The sequence below is a fragment of the Lissotriton helveticus genome, chromosome 1_1, assembly GCF_964261635.1.
Source record: "Lissotriton helveticus chromosome 1_1, aLisHel1.1, whole genome shotgun sequence".
In the NCBI taxonomy this organism is placed as follows: Eukaryota; Metazoa; Chordata; class Amphibia; order Caudata; family Salamandridae; genus Lissotriton; species Lissotriton helveticus.
The window spans coordinates 942,829,679-942,846,127 of NC_136057.1; positions in this window are offsets into that span (position 1 = coordinate 942,829,679).

The following is a 16,449-nucleotide window of genomic DNA, read 5'->3' on the forward strand; positions in this document are numbered from 1 at the left end:
ATTTCTGTAAATTGGTGTTCTTGATTTGGCTGGAACGAGGAACATCTGTGGAATCTACCACCTGTCAAATGACATTTCCCCTGTGGCACCTGCAATGCATGCGCCTCCACCAAACACATCAACAGATTACAACTTGGAGATTTTGTGTGGGAATAACGCCAGCGCACGAATTGCAACACAAGGTACTGTGTATACCTCATCTCATGCCCTTGGAAACTTCTCTTCGTGGGAATGACTATAAGACCTAGCAAGACTAGGATCAGTGAGCACAAAAGCACCAGCTGGTGCGGACGCACCGCCACCAGAATGTGCAATCACTTCATTGAGAAGAAACACTCAGTAGATGATATTTAATGGACTAGAACAAAGCCGCTCTTTTGAAATGTGACCAGTGGTGGGTACACTGCATTCAGACACACACCAGGTGTCTGAACGATGAGATTCCATGGGTAGAACTCTGAACTCTGAACTCTAGTACTCACGCGCTCATCAGGTGCTAGGGATAATCCATCCCTACTGTTGACTGACTCTACTAACATCTGGGACTGGCCAGTTCTTAACCTGCACCCCCTAACTGTCTGATATTCCATGAACAGAGCTTCATGGACTGCACACTCACACAGTGAGTTAATTTGTTATTTTTTGTACACCAACTCATGACTGTCCACACTGCCCCCTGGACAGTACATCCTCTTACATCCTAGTATGGTGTCTCTGCTAACTGTGAGTCACACCACTACCTAGGCCTTTACACACATTCTAGACCTTCACTGTCTATGTCTACACATCTATATAAGGTATCTCTGGCATGTAGAGTACAGTATTTTAACTAGTTTGACACCCCTTCACCAGCAGGGTACTACTACTGCACCAAGAATATGGGTGTTTATTCAGATCCCTTAATTTTTAATTTTTTCATTTCTCACAATGTCAAAATCATTATCTGACTGGCCCCCTTTTAAGAGAGGCCCTTCAACCTTCTCTTTAAAGGACGCCATACCTTTCACAGCCACATCATCATAATGCAGCGGGTATTTTCTTCTGGTAATTTCTCAATGCAAAACCCTCATGCTCCCTCTAATTTACAGCTGAAAAGGAGTTGGGCCCTTGACACCATGTATTACCTTCAGGAGACTTTAAATAAACCTGAACAGTAAAAAATGCAATTATTATTTAAGCCAATGAAGAGAGTTGTTGAGTATTTTGAAGGGTTTTATTTTCTAGTCAAAAGTTAATTTTTCTCTGACCCTTTATTCATTAGTAAAATATCAATCTGGTTACAGAATTTGTAGAAAAGAAAATATGGCGCAAAATGTCAGTCTAAGAAAAAGAGTCTTGCAAGGATAATCAATAATTAAATAGTTTGCAAACAATTTCCCATAAAGAGAAATAAATGCATAAGACAAATAAATATTTTCAGACTTAATTAATTAGTCAAAGCATAAACTTAAAGTTTAGCATCTAATTCTGAAAAACCTTTCTATCTGTTGCTGCTCTCTGCATCTCTGCCACTCTGATAGGAGCTGCTCCTTGAAAGCACCCCCTCCTTCACCAGACCTTAAAGGAATGTGGCCTGGTGCCAAAAATATGACGTGCCAAAAATATGAGCAAGAAGCCTCCCCTCTCCTGACTCTCTTCGGATGCAATCTTACCCTCAGCAATCTCCTCCTGCAACGTTTCTCAGACCTAACCCATAGAATGTCTGGTCTAATTTGTTCCTTCTCTCAAGAGCTCACACGCCCCCCTAAAGCCTAATGAGCCTAGAAGCCAACCACGCCTCCAAAGAGGTCATTATTTATACTCTAATTCTTGGCAGACTACACAAAAATGTTGCATTTTCAGGAAAACGTGTACCTGATTGGTCAGCCACGATGGCATGTGGTCTCTCTATCCTGACTCATTTTAAAATTTTAGAGCATACCAGTTTTAACAAAAGAAGCGCAAATGATAAAAAACATTTTATATGTTTAGCAACATTTACTAGGAAAAATGTTTCTATCTTTTCCTCCCTTACTGTCATATCGTAGGCTGGACGGATACTTTAGCTAACTCTGGTACATTGCCACAATCACAAGAATGTACAGTTCACAGTGGCCTTGACTCCTTCATGTCTTGAGGAAAGCTGACACAGTCTGCACATGCTCTCTTCTTTTAATGCAAGTCACAGGCTTGCTGGATCCACAGGCAGCCATTTAATTGTAGGCCCAAAACAAACAAAAAGAGAGTATTAATTTCATGTAAATCAGCCATTATGTTTCCCTCCCTTATACTAATACCCTTTATAAAGATTTCCTAGCAAGCTATTAATTTTAAAGCAGCTTTTCTTATTATTTGTGTACAACATGCAAAAAAAAATGTGCAATGTGCAACATAGCATTATTATGCTTTAGTGTAAATTTTAAAAGCGCACACAGTTATTACAGCACGCACAGTTAATACAGCGCACACAGCAACATGATTTAATGTTTCAGATAGCTTTTCATGCAAAAAAGCATTTAGCCTCATGTGTAGTGCTTGGTGCATTTGTTAATTCACACACATTATAAAAAAAGGTTTTATAAACTATAAATCTATATATATATATATTTTTTTTCTCAAATATGCAACAAGCCAAAGTCCTTTAAGACAGGGACAGGGGTGTACATTATAAGGAAAAAGGCTGGGAAAAGAGAACACATTCTATTAATCTTCAAAGCTAAAAAGGCCACTTAAAGGTTTTTCTCTACACTGTAGAAGCACATGTGAATTCAGCAAAAGCATTTCAGACTGACTAGGCCTCACTTTCATATTTTTCATGTGCCATGAGTTTTAACTTGCACCAAAATGTGCGTGGCAATTTAAATGCAGTCTGTCTAAAGCACAAAAATAAAACAATGCCTGCCTCCAGATGGAATCTGCTCCATCAATCATTAGATTAGATTTTTATCAATAACCCCCATAGGTACCATTCTGTGATGGCTCCCGCGCATGGGCATCGTTGCGGTAGGACACTCCCCACCTAAAGCCCCAGATGCACCACTCAAAGATAGCACCCGCGCATGGGCACTGACGTGGGTGACCAAACCTCCCCAGAAATCAGGCATCTCAACGATGAGGGAACCCCGACGAGCAGCCGGACAATATACAGGCAGGCGTGTAAGGGGTAGGTGCTGGCAGGCTATGCACCCAACGACAACCTTAAGTACTACTTGGATGGCCATACATGTGACCACGACAGGTTCTTACACACTTTGACCCTGCTTGCAGGCATGTCGCCCCCACGCCGCCGCTCGTCACTTGACTGCCCGGTTCCTGCCTCCTTGCTGCCTCCTTGTTCCTGGATTTTCCTTCCCCTCTGCCCCATGCGCCAGTTCCCCCTTCCCCCACCACTCCCGATCCAGCACTTTCCCGCCGCTGCTTCACTGCAGCCCCGCACCCCTGCACACCCATTTGCCTCCCTGCGCCCCGCCTCCCAGCTGCTCCTCCCTCCCAAGCCACCTCATATGCAGGCCGAGAAGCGGTAGCAGGAGCGACCTTTGACCCTGCTTGCAGGCAGGTCACCCCCACGCCACTGCTTGTCACCTGACTGCCCGGTTCCTGCCTCCTTGTTGCCTCCTTGTTCCTGGGTTTTCCTTCCCGTCTGCCCTGTGCGCCAGTTCCCCCCGCACCCCCACCGCTCCTGATCTGGCACACCCATTCGCCTCCCTGCTCCCGCCTCCCAACTGCTCCTCCCTCACAAGCCACCTCATATGCAGGCTGAGAAGCGGCCGTGCAGCGGACGTGCGCAGCAGGTGCGCCGAAGGCGCACTTAAGGCAAGCCGGACTGCGCCCGTCCGTGCCTGGACCGTGCCCAGCGCCAGAACCCTTGGACCCCGCCAACGCCACGACACCAGAATCCACTACGATGCCAGTAGACTCCAAGCACTCAACACCGGCTGAAACCACACCTGCTTCGAGGCCGCCCCGAAACAGACCCACGGACCCTTCTCCTGCCACACCTGCAGCTTCACCTGCGATAGAACCACCAAACCTCGAGGACTGGACCCAACCACCTCCACTGCATACTCCTCAACACCCGCTCCGCACGCAAACACGCCGTCGAGCTCTGGAATCTGCTCAACACCTCCACCCCAGATGTGGCCTTCCTGACCGAGACCTGGTGGAACGACTCCTCGGCGCCCGACATCGCCGAAGACATCCCGGACGGCTACAAGATCACCCGCAGGGATCGCGCCAACAGAATCGGAGGAGGAATAGCCATCATCCACAAGCCCACCATCATGGACGCCACCCGCGCAGACGACACCCTTAACACCGCCGAACACCTGCACCTACACCTGCAAGTGGAGTGGTGTGGCTCACTGTTCAGAGGCGGCAGACCCGGAAGCAGAGAACGGCCCGGGACCAGGGTTCAATTCCCGACGCAGCCGGGTCGTGGACCAGGGTCAGCGGACTCGAAAATTCTCGCCTTGGTGCCTACTCTAACCAGGGATCACACTCGGCAACTCTGGGCATTAAGCTTGCCTTATCTCTACAACGGCCCCCCACAGATGCCGGGGATGCCTGGTTTCACCTTGGAGATATCCAGAAGGGACCATCTCACAGGGAAAGCCAGGATGGGTTCCCCAGCGGTCTTCAGCGCCGGGACGCTTACGGGCAGCCGTGCGCTTTACAAGTCCCACTCATTTACATTTACTTCCGTATCCACACCGACCCCAACACCACCCTCAGAGGAATACTCATCTACAGACCCCCTGGACCCCGGGCTCAGTTCAGCGACTCCATCGCCGACCTCGCCAGCGCCCACGTACTCGCCTCCATGGACTACATCCTCCTCGGGGACCTGAACTTCCACCTCAAGAACAACAACGACGCCAACTCCGCCGCCCTGATCGACAACCTCGCCAACCTTGGCCTCAGACAACTCGTCACCACACCCACCCACACCTTGGGCCACACGCTGGATCCCATCTTCTCCACAGGCTCCCACGTCACCTTCGACCACACCACCGAACTCCACCGGACCGACCACCACTGCATCCATTTCACTTAAAAGAAACCAACCACGCACCACCTCACCCAACAGCTGCCTCGCCGCTGCTGGAGGAAAGTCACCAAAGACCAGCTGATCACCTCCCTCACCAAGAACCCACCCACCAACCCAGACGCCACAGCCCAAAACCTCAGACAGTGGATCGAAGCCTGCGCCAACACCCTCGCCCCGCTCAAGAAACCCTCCAACAAGAGAGCCAACTGGTTCACTGACGAGCTCCAGACCTCTAAACTCGCATGCCGGAAACTGGATAAGACATGGCCACTGGACAACCAAGCAGCCCATAAGGACGCCACCCACCAACACCACCACCTCATCAGATTAGCCAAGAGATCCTCCTTCAAAGACCGCTTGGATAAGAGCACACACAACAGCAAAGAGCTCTTCAGCATCGTAAAGAAACTCTCCAACCCCAGCGCCAACAACATCCCGCCCTCACAAGAACTGTGCGACTCACTAGCCATCTTCTTCCTCCGCAAGATCGATGACATCTACAACAGCTTCAACACCACGACCGCCCCGACTATGCCAGACTCCACCTCCCCTGTGAACACCACGAGCGCCAACCGCCTGACCTCTTGGTCCAACGTCAATGACGACGAGACACGCAAGGTCATGAACTCCATCCACTCAGGATCTCCGTCTGACCCGTTCCCACACAACGTATTCAAGAAAGCAGACGCAGCCATCGCACCCCAACTAATAATAATAATAAAGCCATTTCTAAAGCGCCTGGTTACACTAAAAACAGTGTGTCCCCGAACTAAGGAAGGTCATCAACATCTCCTTCGAAACAGTGACATTCCTAGACAGCTGGAAGCACGCCGAAATCAACACCCTCCTCAAGAAGCCCAAAGCGGACCCCAAGGACCTCAAGAACTTCCGGCCCATCTCCCTGCTCCCGTTCCCTGCAAAGGTCATCGAAAAAATCATCAACATGCAACTGGCCCACCACCTGAAAGACAACAACATCTTGGACCCGTCCCAGTCCGGATTCAGACGAAACCACAGCACAGAGACAGCCCTCATCACCACCACAGATGACATCAGGCGCCAACTAGACAACGATGAAACATCAGCCCTCATCTTCCTGGACCTGTCAGCTGCCTTCGACACGGTCTGCCATCGCACTCTAAAGACACGCCTCCTAGAAGCCGGAATCCAGGAGAAGGCTCTTGACTGGACCACGTCCTTCCTCTCCGGCAGAACTCAGAGCATCCGCCTCCCACCCTGCCGATCCGAAGCCCCCAACATCATCGGCGGCGTCCCCCAGGGCTCATCCCTCAGCCCGATGCTGTTCAACATCTACATGGCCCCCCTCGCACAAGTGGCCCGCCATCAAGACCTCAACATCATCTCCTACGCTGACGACACCCAGCTCATCCTCTCCCTCACCAAGGACCCACACACCGCCAAAACCAACCTCCACGAGGGAATGAAGCCCATCGCCGACTGGATGAGGAGCAGCCGTCTGAAGCTGAACTCGGACAAGATGGAGGTCCTCATCTTCGGACCCACCCCCTCAGCCTGGGATGCCTCCTGGTGGCCGACAACACTGGGAACAGCACCAATACCCACCAACCATGCATGCAATCTAGGATGCATCCTCGACTCCTCCCTCTCCATGTCTAAGCAGGTCAATGCCGTCTCCTCCTCCTGCTACAACACCCTCCGCATGCTCCACAGGATCTACAAGTGGATCCTGACAGAAACAAGAAAAACTGTGACACAGACTGGACTACGGCAATGCACTCTACGCAGGAATCTCAGCCAAACACCTACGACGACTACAACGCATCCAAAACGCATCTGCCCGACTGATCGTCAATGTCCCCCACTGCAGCCACTTCACCCCCTACCTGAGGGACCTACACTGGCTCCCCATCGACAAGAGGAGCACCTTCAAGCTCCTCACCCACACACACAAAGCACTCCACAACGCCGGACCAGCCTACCTGAACAGCAGACTCAGCTTCCACACCCTCACCCGCCATCTCTGCTCCGCCAGCCTCGCCCTTGCCACTGTCCCCCGCATCCAATGAACAACCTCCGGTGGCAGATCCTTCTCCTACCTCGCCGCCAAGACGTGGAACACCCTCCCTACCCACATACGGTAGACCCAAAACCTACTCGCCTTCAAAAGACTCCTCAAGATCTGGCTCTTCGAGCAGTAGCAGCAGCCCCCCTCCGCTCAGTGCCTTGGGACCCTCACGGGTAAGTAGCACGCTTTACAAGTACTCTGATTGATTGGTTGATTGATATATTGATTGACCCATTTACTGTTTCAAACAGTCATTGCATTGTTCTCTTCCCTCTTCCCCATGCATTTCTTACTTTCAGCCCGTTACAGTGCGGGCGAATATGCGCTATCCTATGGAGCAACATATTCCTTCATAATAGCTAAGACTACATGCTGTGTATCTTTCTAATGGCTACCTGCACTTGAGTTTTTAACAAAATGTACAGCAAACTGGTGTGATAAGGGATTTGTAATTGTCTGACACCATTAGACCTCATACCCACTATGATACATATGATACCGCTACTTCCGCTTTGGCACAATACCTAGACTCCTTTGACCGATGCGATATCTCTTTCGAGATCAGGCTTTCGGTCTATAGAGTGGGTATAGTTTATTGGTGTCCACACCCCAATTTGTACCTAGACTCTACACAATCATAACTGGTACGCTCCGTATTTTGCCCACTGAATCATGTGCTTTGTGTGGGGAAGTGGAATGAATCAACCACTTGCTGATTTGAAGTGTATGTCGTCTGTCTTGTTTTGTGATGTATTCCTATAGGTTCTGTATCGATCCCCCTATTCCTGACCCTATTCTGGTTAACGAGTTAACTAGCAGCCATCCCATGATGCAGAAACCGTTATCTGATTACGCCAGACCACGGCACAGGAGCGCGTTATCTGATTAGGTCATAACGCTTGCCATCTAATTAGGCAAGCAATATTCCTCCAGCCCCTGATAAGGCATACGGAGTTCTCAAAACAAATCAAACCTATGACAACCTGGGAAAAACCCTGCGGCCATTGTTTTGATTTCACCGAGAACTTCAGTAAAATAATGCGCTAACGACCAGCTCGTATGACATCCTTATTGACGTATCTATGTCCATCCTTACGTCAATCTCGGCACCTTACAGGTATAAATATTACCGATATTGCCTTAAGCAAACACACGCGGTGGTGACGAGACCGGAGCAGCGAGACTTGCCGAAGCCCAGCAGAGAGCGAAGCCCACTAGCTGCCCCGCCTTCCTGACGCGCTGAGAACGAGACGCTGCCTTTCTCCTGCCGAGAAATCCAGCTCCGGCGCTTCCGAGCAGCCCTTGCAGGCAGCCTGGAATATCGAGACCAAAGATGAGAGATAACATCCCTCAATCATCCTAGATTCAAGGTACGGAACTGAATAACCCCTTGCAGAGAATTCTTGAATCAGTCACCTGGCAAAACAAACTTAACTTAGACTGCTACTTTCTATCCCCGCCCACGTATTAAGCTTAGGTCAGGTACACTGGGGTAGGCGTGGTTAGAAGCACCAGTTGAGTACGATTAGTCAAATGTTTATATGTATGTATCTATTTTATCCATTTTAAACCACCATATGGCTTAGAAACCATATAAATGTTTTTACAGTATTATTTTATACTTCTGCTTTTATTGTATGCACTTTACTTAACCATAAGTATTGCAATAATATCGATTCATTTCTCTTGTACGAGAAAAGAGACTGATCAATAAATAACATCTTTTATTGAACACGCCCGTCTCTTCTTTTTCTCTACAATCTGGTGAAACTAAGAATGCACGTACTGACTGAGTAAAATAAGTTGTCTTTTGTTTTCACACGACTCTAGAGATACACTCTTGACTAGGGGAGAGCAAAGTTGTCATGTTCTATGGTTGTCAGAAACTAAATCCCTTCTTGTCTATCCAGGGAGGTTCAACTCCTCCTTGTCTATTCGAGAAAGTTTCTAGTGAACTCTGAGCTAGCTGGCAAACCCAAAACTTTAAGTCTAATATCGACAGTAGAAGACCTAGTTAACGTCTGGTCTAGGTCTATACTATTGGAGGTATTATTCCAATGCGCAGAGCCTATTGGGATAATAGGAACTACACTACATGGCGCCCAACGTGTTTGGATAGGCGATAAAACTAACGCAAGACTTTAGAGTAACTCAGTCGTGCTTTTTCACTCAGACCCCTTTTTCCCATAATACTCCAAAGACGTCTGGAGTGGGTGAGAGGTAAAATCCGCCAAACCTCGCAGGAGGGAACTCCTATGTATGGTTCTTGGTTCAATCAACGTTGAAGGATACACTGTTCCAAAATATTGTGCATCTCATCTTTGTTTCCATAAGAAACCTGATCTGCAAACAAACAGAATAACCATCCTGACAGTAAAATGCCAGACAGTGATGATGAAAGAGAGAGAGCTAGAGTAGCAGCTGAAGTAATAGCAGCTGATAATACTATGCAAGAAGCAGACCCGGATATAATACTCATCCCGGTCAACATAAGAAGATCTATAACGTTAAAACTTATAGAAAATGGACTGACACCAAGAGGTGGTACAGTCATATTCGTAATTGAGGCACACGAATATCGGCAGACAGAGGTATTCTATTCATGGATAAACTTTCCAACAGCAAATGCTGTAACAAAGGAGTTCCACTGTTATAAAACAGAGGAACCACCGGATACCTACACTCCTTTCGAGGAAGTGGAAGTACCACTCAAATTCCAAGAGCATCTGCTCTTGTTTAATGGCGCCCTAAAACATAATAATCACATCACCAGGCTCGGTCCACTAGGTAGACCAGGAGCAACGTGGCCGGTCCTAGCCGGATACACACCACATCCAGACATCGAAAGAATGTCTGCAGCAGATGTTTTAGTACAACTAAAACAATTAATTAAAATATATAGACAACTAGTCCAATATGTAATGCGGACTTCAACCATCCAACCTGTAGTTAAAATCCCACAGCTGACCCCTCATCAGGGGAACACAAATAAAATTACACCACAGAACATACAGTCCTGCCTAGGTAAAGTACCAGCTAAACGGGAACATATTACTGCGTCAAATCATATAACAGCGATTTGCAGAAATGGATTCAAAACGGTTACAAAGATGACACAGGTGCAACAATAAAACAAAAACTGCTTTGGGAACAAATAGTTCTGTTAAAAAAAGAACTATCAAAGACTCACGTGATACACTCACTGAGTCATCAGCGTGATGGCGTTCACGTTGCAGGGAATTCATTGGCTGAGAAAGCCACAGCGGTAGCCACTGAATCGGCTTCCGTAGCTAGAAAAAAGCGTGCAGTAAAATACATTGACGGTGAAACAATGCTGGCGGTGAAAACGTCATCAAAAGGCGACTGCTCAGCGTTACCGATCAGTTACCCACTCAAATATACATACATAATCGATGCGAACTCCGTTCCTTTTGCTCGAATCCCTGTAGTGGGGGATAGAGTAATTCCAAACAAGGACAGGAGAACTTTGTTAATAGCAGACGCACATATGGGCGAGGATCTCAGACACCTCAAACTAAAAGATTCTCTGGAAGAACTACAATCAGTGTACTGGTGGCCAGGCATGAGCCTGCATCATCACATCTTTGTAAAAAAATGCCCGGGCTGCAACAGAGATCGCAGCGGCGAGAGGAACGGGGTAATACCATGGCGTTTCACTCAATAAGGGCTAAACAATAATCAGTGAAACAAGTGTAAATAATGCATCCCATTAACAAATAAAGACTAGTTTCCACTTATAAATGTAGACCCCAGCACTCGGCTGACGTCGGGACTGTTATACAAGATTTGCGAGTCTAAATGGCATATACGCTAGGAGCATGCTACGTTTGACCAATGTTTTCACTTTAGCCCTCAAGCTTGTGGGAAAGCACGGCCAAATGAGCATAGCGAAGCGGGATTCTTCTCACTTCCTTCCTGATGGATATGGGACGGTGTGAAGAAAAAACCGTGACATAAAGCAATCTATAACAGCAAAGGTATTAGGTTCGGGAGCTGGGTGGGTCAAACATCTAATAAGTGTCCAACGTAGTCTAAACAACTTGCCAAGAAATTCTCTGAGGGGATTCAGTCCGTACGAATTACTGTTTGGAACTAGGATGCTAGTCTTAGATCTTGACAGTCAGACTTCAGTGGTAAAAGAAAAAAGCTTTGATATCAAAGATCGTTTGGCTATTTTACAGGACTTAAACGAAACAAGAAAAGACCTGAGCAACATAAAGTTGAAACAGCAGCCAACAACCACTGAAGAACCACCACCTGTCCCAGCAAGACCTGTCTGGATTCCAAAAGTCGGGGATCTAGTCAGAGAAAAGATCGCGGTAAAGAAGGAATTTGGGCCTTCTTACAGAAAAGCAGTTCCTGTCTTGTCCATCAACGGGACGAGATCAGTTGTACTACCGCCGCTTGCTGGTAAAAAGGAGAACCGAGTTGTATCCATCGACCTGGTAAAACCACAATCATGTGGCCGATAACAAACAGTAGGCCAAGTGGACTCCCAATAAGTAGTAGAACACCAAGGTTTGCTACAAGTACAGAGGTGCTAACTAAAAGGCTAATCACATTCGAAACGCCTACAGAACAACAACAAGGACTATGCAACAATGCAATGGAACTCACACCTCTGAAAACCCAAATAAAAACATTTAGTAGAGACACACCAACCTACAATGAAGTAACAAATGAATATGCTGAAGCTGCAAGAAACAGTAATCCTGAAGCAATTGGAACAATAGACAGAACGGCATCCGGCTACTTCATCAACTTTGAAGATTCTTCTGAAGATCTAAGTGAATCAAAGACACAGCCATCAACAAAAACTTTTAAAGATAAAGCTAAGGAACTTTTGAAACAGCTGAAAGAAACCTATCTGATTTCTCCGTGGATTGAATTTTGGGTGTCATTTGATGTATTTATCCTGATACTTTGGCTCATCATGATACTATGTTTGGGACGCTTCATTGAGGGAAAATATGCTAAAATGGACACAGCAAGCCAGAAAATCAACTTGATCCTCAAGCCACACACGTCTTCACACGTCAAGAAAAGAGAACTTTCTTCAGTCAATTTCACAGCCAATCCTATACCGGGTGGGGTAGCATGGGACAATACTAACTATGAAATTTATGGTCCGGTAGAGATCCTCAAATATCCACACCAAATCAAGATCTTGTTGAGTGACTTTGTAAAACCAAACTCATTTGCTGATGATTGGGACTTTGAAAGTATTAATAACATGATGTCTGATCTAGTGATGTCTGCTAAATTTACCAAACATGATTATTTGCAGGGTTCGTCTAATTATGATAGTATGTACTGCTACAACCACTATGGTAACCATTTTTTACATAAATCAGCACAACCTAGAAATGTTTTAAATTATAATCAATGGGAACATTGTGCAACCCCTCCAAAAGGAAGCTCAAGAACCTTTTATGACAAATATTCATACTTTTCAGGGCTCAACACAAGTAATGCTGAAACATTTTATTTCAAATTGTCAAATAAGACAGGAACAAAAACCATGCTTACAAACACAAAATTGATATATTCGGACTCATTTTTTGAACAAATGAGTACATTTGATTTTGATTATTGGGACAAAAATGTTGAATCCTATTCTTAGTCCTTATATTTCGTTATGGCAAACCATGTCACAGACAAAACACCTGCGACAAGGGAAGAAACAATCCGAGCCATTGGATACCGGGACCGGATATCAAAAATCCTGGGACTAACCCGGCTTAGAGACCTGAACATGACTTGGTTTCTTTCATTTCGGCCGATATGGCAAAGATGTGTTTTACCTGTATTAAGGTGCATGCTGTGCGGAGAAGAATGCGTGTTGGACACCTGTCTGACGCTACAATCGGATGCGCCAATGGATGCAGAAACATTGTTGGGTCCGGTAAAGGCTCATGCATTGTGCTGCCCTCAACGGCTGCCAATCCTGATGACGGCATTCGTGGAAACTTCACCACTACGATTAAGGGGTAGTGAAGATCAAGATGAAAGCAGCATCGATCAGGTACAACCTTCTGTCAGCAATACTAATCAAAACGTCAATGGAGACAATCATGCACATGAATGCATGGTTACATCCTTTTCCGAGTTAGTGGAAATCTCACCGGAAGCTGTTGACAGCTTTTTCAGCAGTCTCAAGGATATGATGTTCTCACCAGAGCAGAAATAATGACTCTTGAACAAGCTAGCACACGGCGTTCCCGACACCTTGAATTTGGCCTTCAACTTTAATAATAAAGTAGCAAGATCGACTTTTCCTCCAGTTCACGGACAGCAATTTTTTAGCAGCCCCAAAATATTTTTGTTAAATTTTACGGGACACTTTTCTTCTGCTTAAAGTAAGAACTATTCTTAGAGAACTCATTTCTATTTTTAGAAACTTCATAGACATTAGCTGCCCGCTGGTATGTTTATAAATATTTTTGAACTGTGATGAAGTGGTCTCGAACTTTTCTTCTGTATTAAGAGCCATTTCATGTGTAATTCTAATATTCAATTACTAATAATGTATACATATACGTGATTATTTTAGCATTATTCTACTGCTTGAGTGCATATAGTACATATGACTATTTTTTTCCCCGTATGTTACATAATTTCAAAATGCATTATGTGTATTTTGGGGTGGTAAGCTATACACGATACTCTACAGTATGTTTTACTATGCCTAGATTCGTAAATATGGCCATAGTTAGCGTGGAGTGGGTGTGATGTTATCCTATAGGTTCTGTATCGATCCCCCTATTCCTGACCCTATTCTGGTTAACGAGTTAACTAGCAGCCATCCCATGATGCAGAAACCGTTATCTGATTACACCAGACCACGGCACAGGAGCGCGTTATCTGATTAGGTCATAACGCTTGCCATCTAATTAGGCAAGCAATATTCCTCCAGCCCCTGATAAGGCATACGGAGTTCTCAAAACAAATCAAACCTATGACAACCTGGGAAAAACCCTGCGGCCATTGTTCTGATTTCACCGAGAACTTCAGTAAAAGAATGCGCTAACGACCAGTTCGTATGACATCCTTATTGACGTATCTATGTCCATCCTTACGTCAATCTCGGCACCTTACAGGTATAAATATTACCGATATTGCCTTAAGCAAACACACGCGGTGGTGACGAGACCGGAGCAGCGAGACTTGCCGAAGCCCAGCAGAGAGCGAAGCCCACTAGCTGCCCCGCCTTCCTGACGCGCTGAGAACGAGACGCTGCCTTTCTCCTGCCGAGAAATCCAGCTCCGGCGCTTCCGAGCAGCCCTTGCAGGCAGCCTGGAATATCGAGACCAAAGATGAGAGATACCATCCCTCAATCATCCTAGATTCAAGGTACGGAACTGAATAACCCCTTGCAGAGAATTCTTGAATCAGTCACTTGGCAAAACAAACTTAACTTAGACTGCTACTTTCTATCCCCGCCCACGTATTAGGCTTAGGTCAGGTACACTGGGGTAGGCGTGGTTAGAAGCACCAGTTGAGTACGATTAGTCAAATGTTTATATGTATGTATCTATTTTATCCATTTTAAACCACCATATGGCTTAGAAACCATATAAATGTTTTTACAGTATTATTTTATACTTCTGCTTTTATTGTATGCACTTTACTTAACCATAAGTATTGCAATAATATCGATTCATTTCTCTTGTACGAGAAAAGAGACTGATCAATAAATAACATCTTTTATTGAACACGCCCGTCCCTTCTTTTTCTCTACAATCTGGTGAAACTAAGAATGCACGTACTGACTGAGTAAAATAAGTTGTCTTTTGTTTTCACACGACTCTAGAGATACACTCTTGATTAGGGGAGAGCAAAGTTGTCATGTTCTATGGTTGTCAGAAACTAAATCCCTTCTTGTCTATCCAGGGAGGTTCAACTCCTCCTTGTCTATTCGAGAAAGTTTCTAGTGAACTCTGAGCTAGCTGGCAAACCCAAAACTTTAAGTCTAATATCGACAGTAGAAGACCTAGTTAACGTCTAGTCTAGGTCTATACTATTGGAGGTATTATTCCAATGCGCAGAGCCTATTGGGATAATAGGAACTACACTACAGTTTGTCTTTTCATGTGCTGATCATGTGATAACACTACTGAGATGAGATGAGATGCAATCTATCATCTCACCACAGAGAGAATTATATTAATTCCTATGTTGTGTTTTGTTCTTTTACCTTTTTCCCTGTTAGTCCTAGGTTGCAACAGGAGCAGTCATTAATTGAGTTGAAGCCACCTTGTAGTTTTTCATAAGGGTGGACTGCCTCCTCTCTACTTTTTTTAGTAGGATTCTATACCCATTCCTGATTCTTTCACTCACTTCATTCGTCCTGGGGAAGTGTCAGGGATCTCTCTGACCATTTGTAGGGCACAAAACATGTCGACAGAGAGTTACTAAAGCACATCATTGCTCTATCAGTAACACACAACCTATGGGTTTTTTAGCCTGGCAGGGGAACCCACACATTAAACTTAGCTTCAATTTTGTATCCCTTAGCTAGTTTTAACATTTACTCACTCACTCCCTCACTCACCCACTAATCTTTTCGAACCCTTTGTCTCACACCCTCACTCATCATACGGCATTACCTATAAATTGACCCTTCGGGGGACCCGTATGGTATTGCAGTGACGGCCCAATAAGGAGCAATACCCAATGATGAAGCATGACATCCCTCTGGATGTGTGAGGACATCACATGACAAGACTTGCGCTTGCCTCTAGCCTGTGGAGTTTAGACCTAGTCTGTGGGGTTTAGACCTAGGTTTCTTCCTGTTCCTCTCTTCTCTCTTGTTATGTGGATAACTATTGTGCTCACATTTGGAACAGTTACCCCCTGTTTGGTCTGAGATTATTACCTGGAGCACGGGTACTGGACCACAACAAGCTCCGAGTCCCCCCTCTTTTTTTGATACGTATTGGACGGGACGACACATGCCCTTTGACCTTAATGAAATCACAAGATGCAAGAATGTGGATTACTCAAAGCCACTGAATTAACTTAGCTCAACCCCTTTTTAGCTTTGGCGTAGGGCAAAAAGGCTTAATTTAGGAAAATGTGTGTAGTTTATATGGTACATAACAGTAATAAAGTGAAAACTCTGAACAATAAAAATCTCAAACTGAATGAATTAAAACACATATGGAAAAAATAATAAACAAAATGACAACAGAGGCAACCAGAGATATGATTTTTTAAGGAGTTTAGTAGAATTAGCATGAAAAAGCACAAAGCTCAAATGTATGGTATTTGGCAGGGGTAGACCGTACCTAGAGGTGATTTGAGGCTGACCTCAATGGAGCCTGATCAGATACAACAAATGGATTTGTTCTGG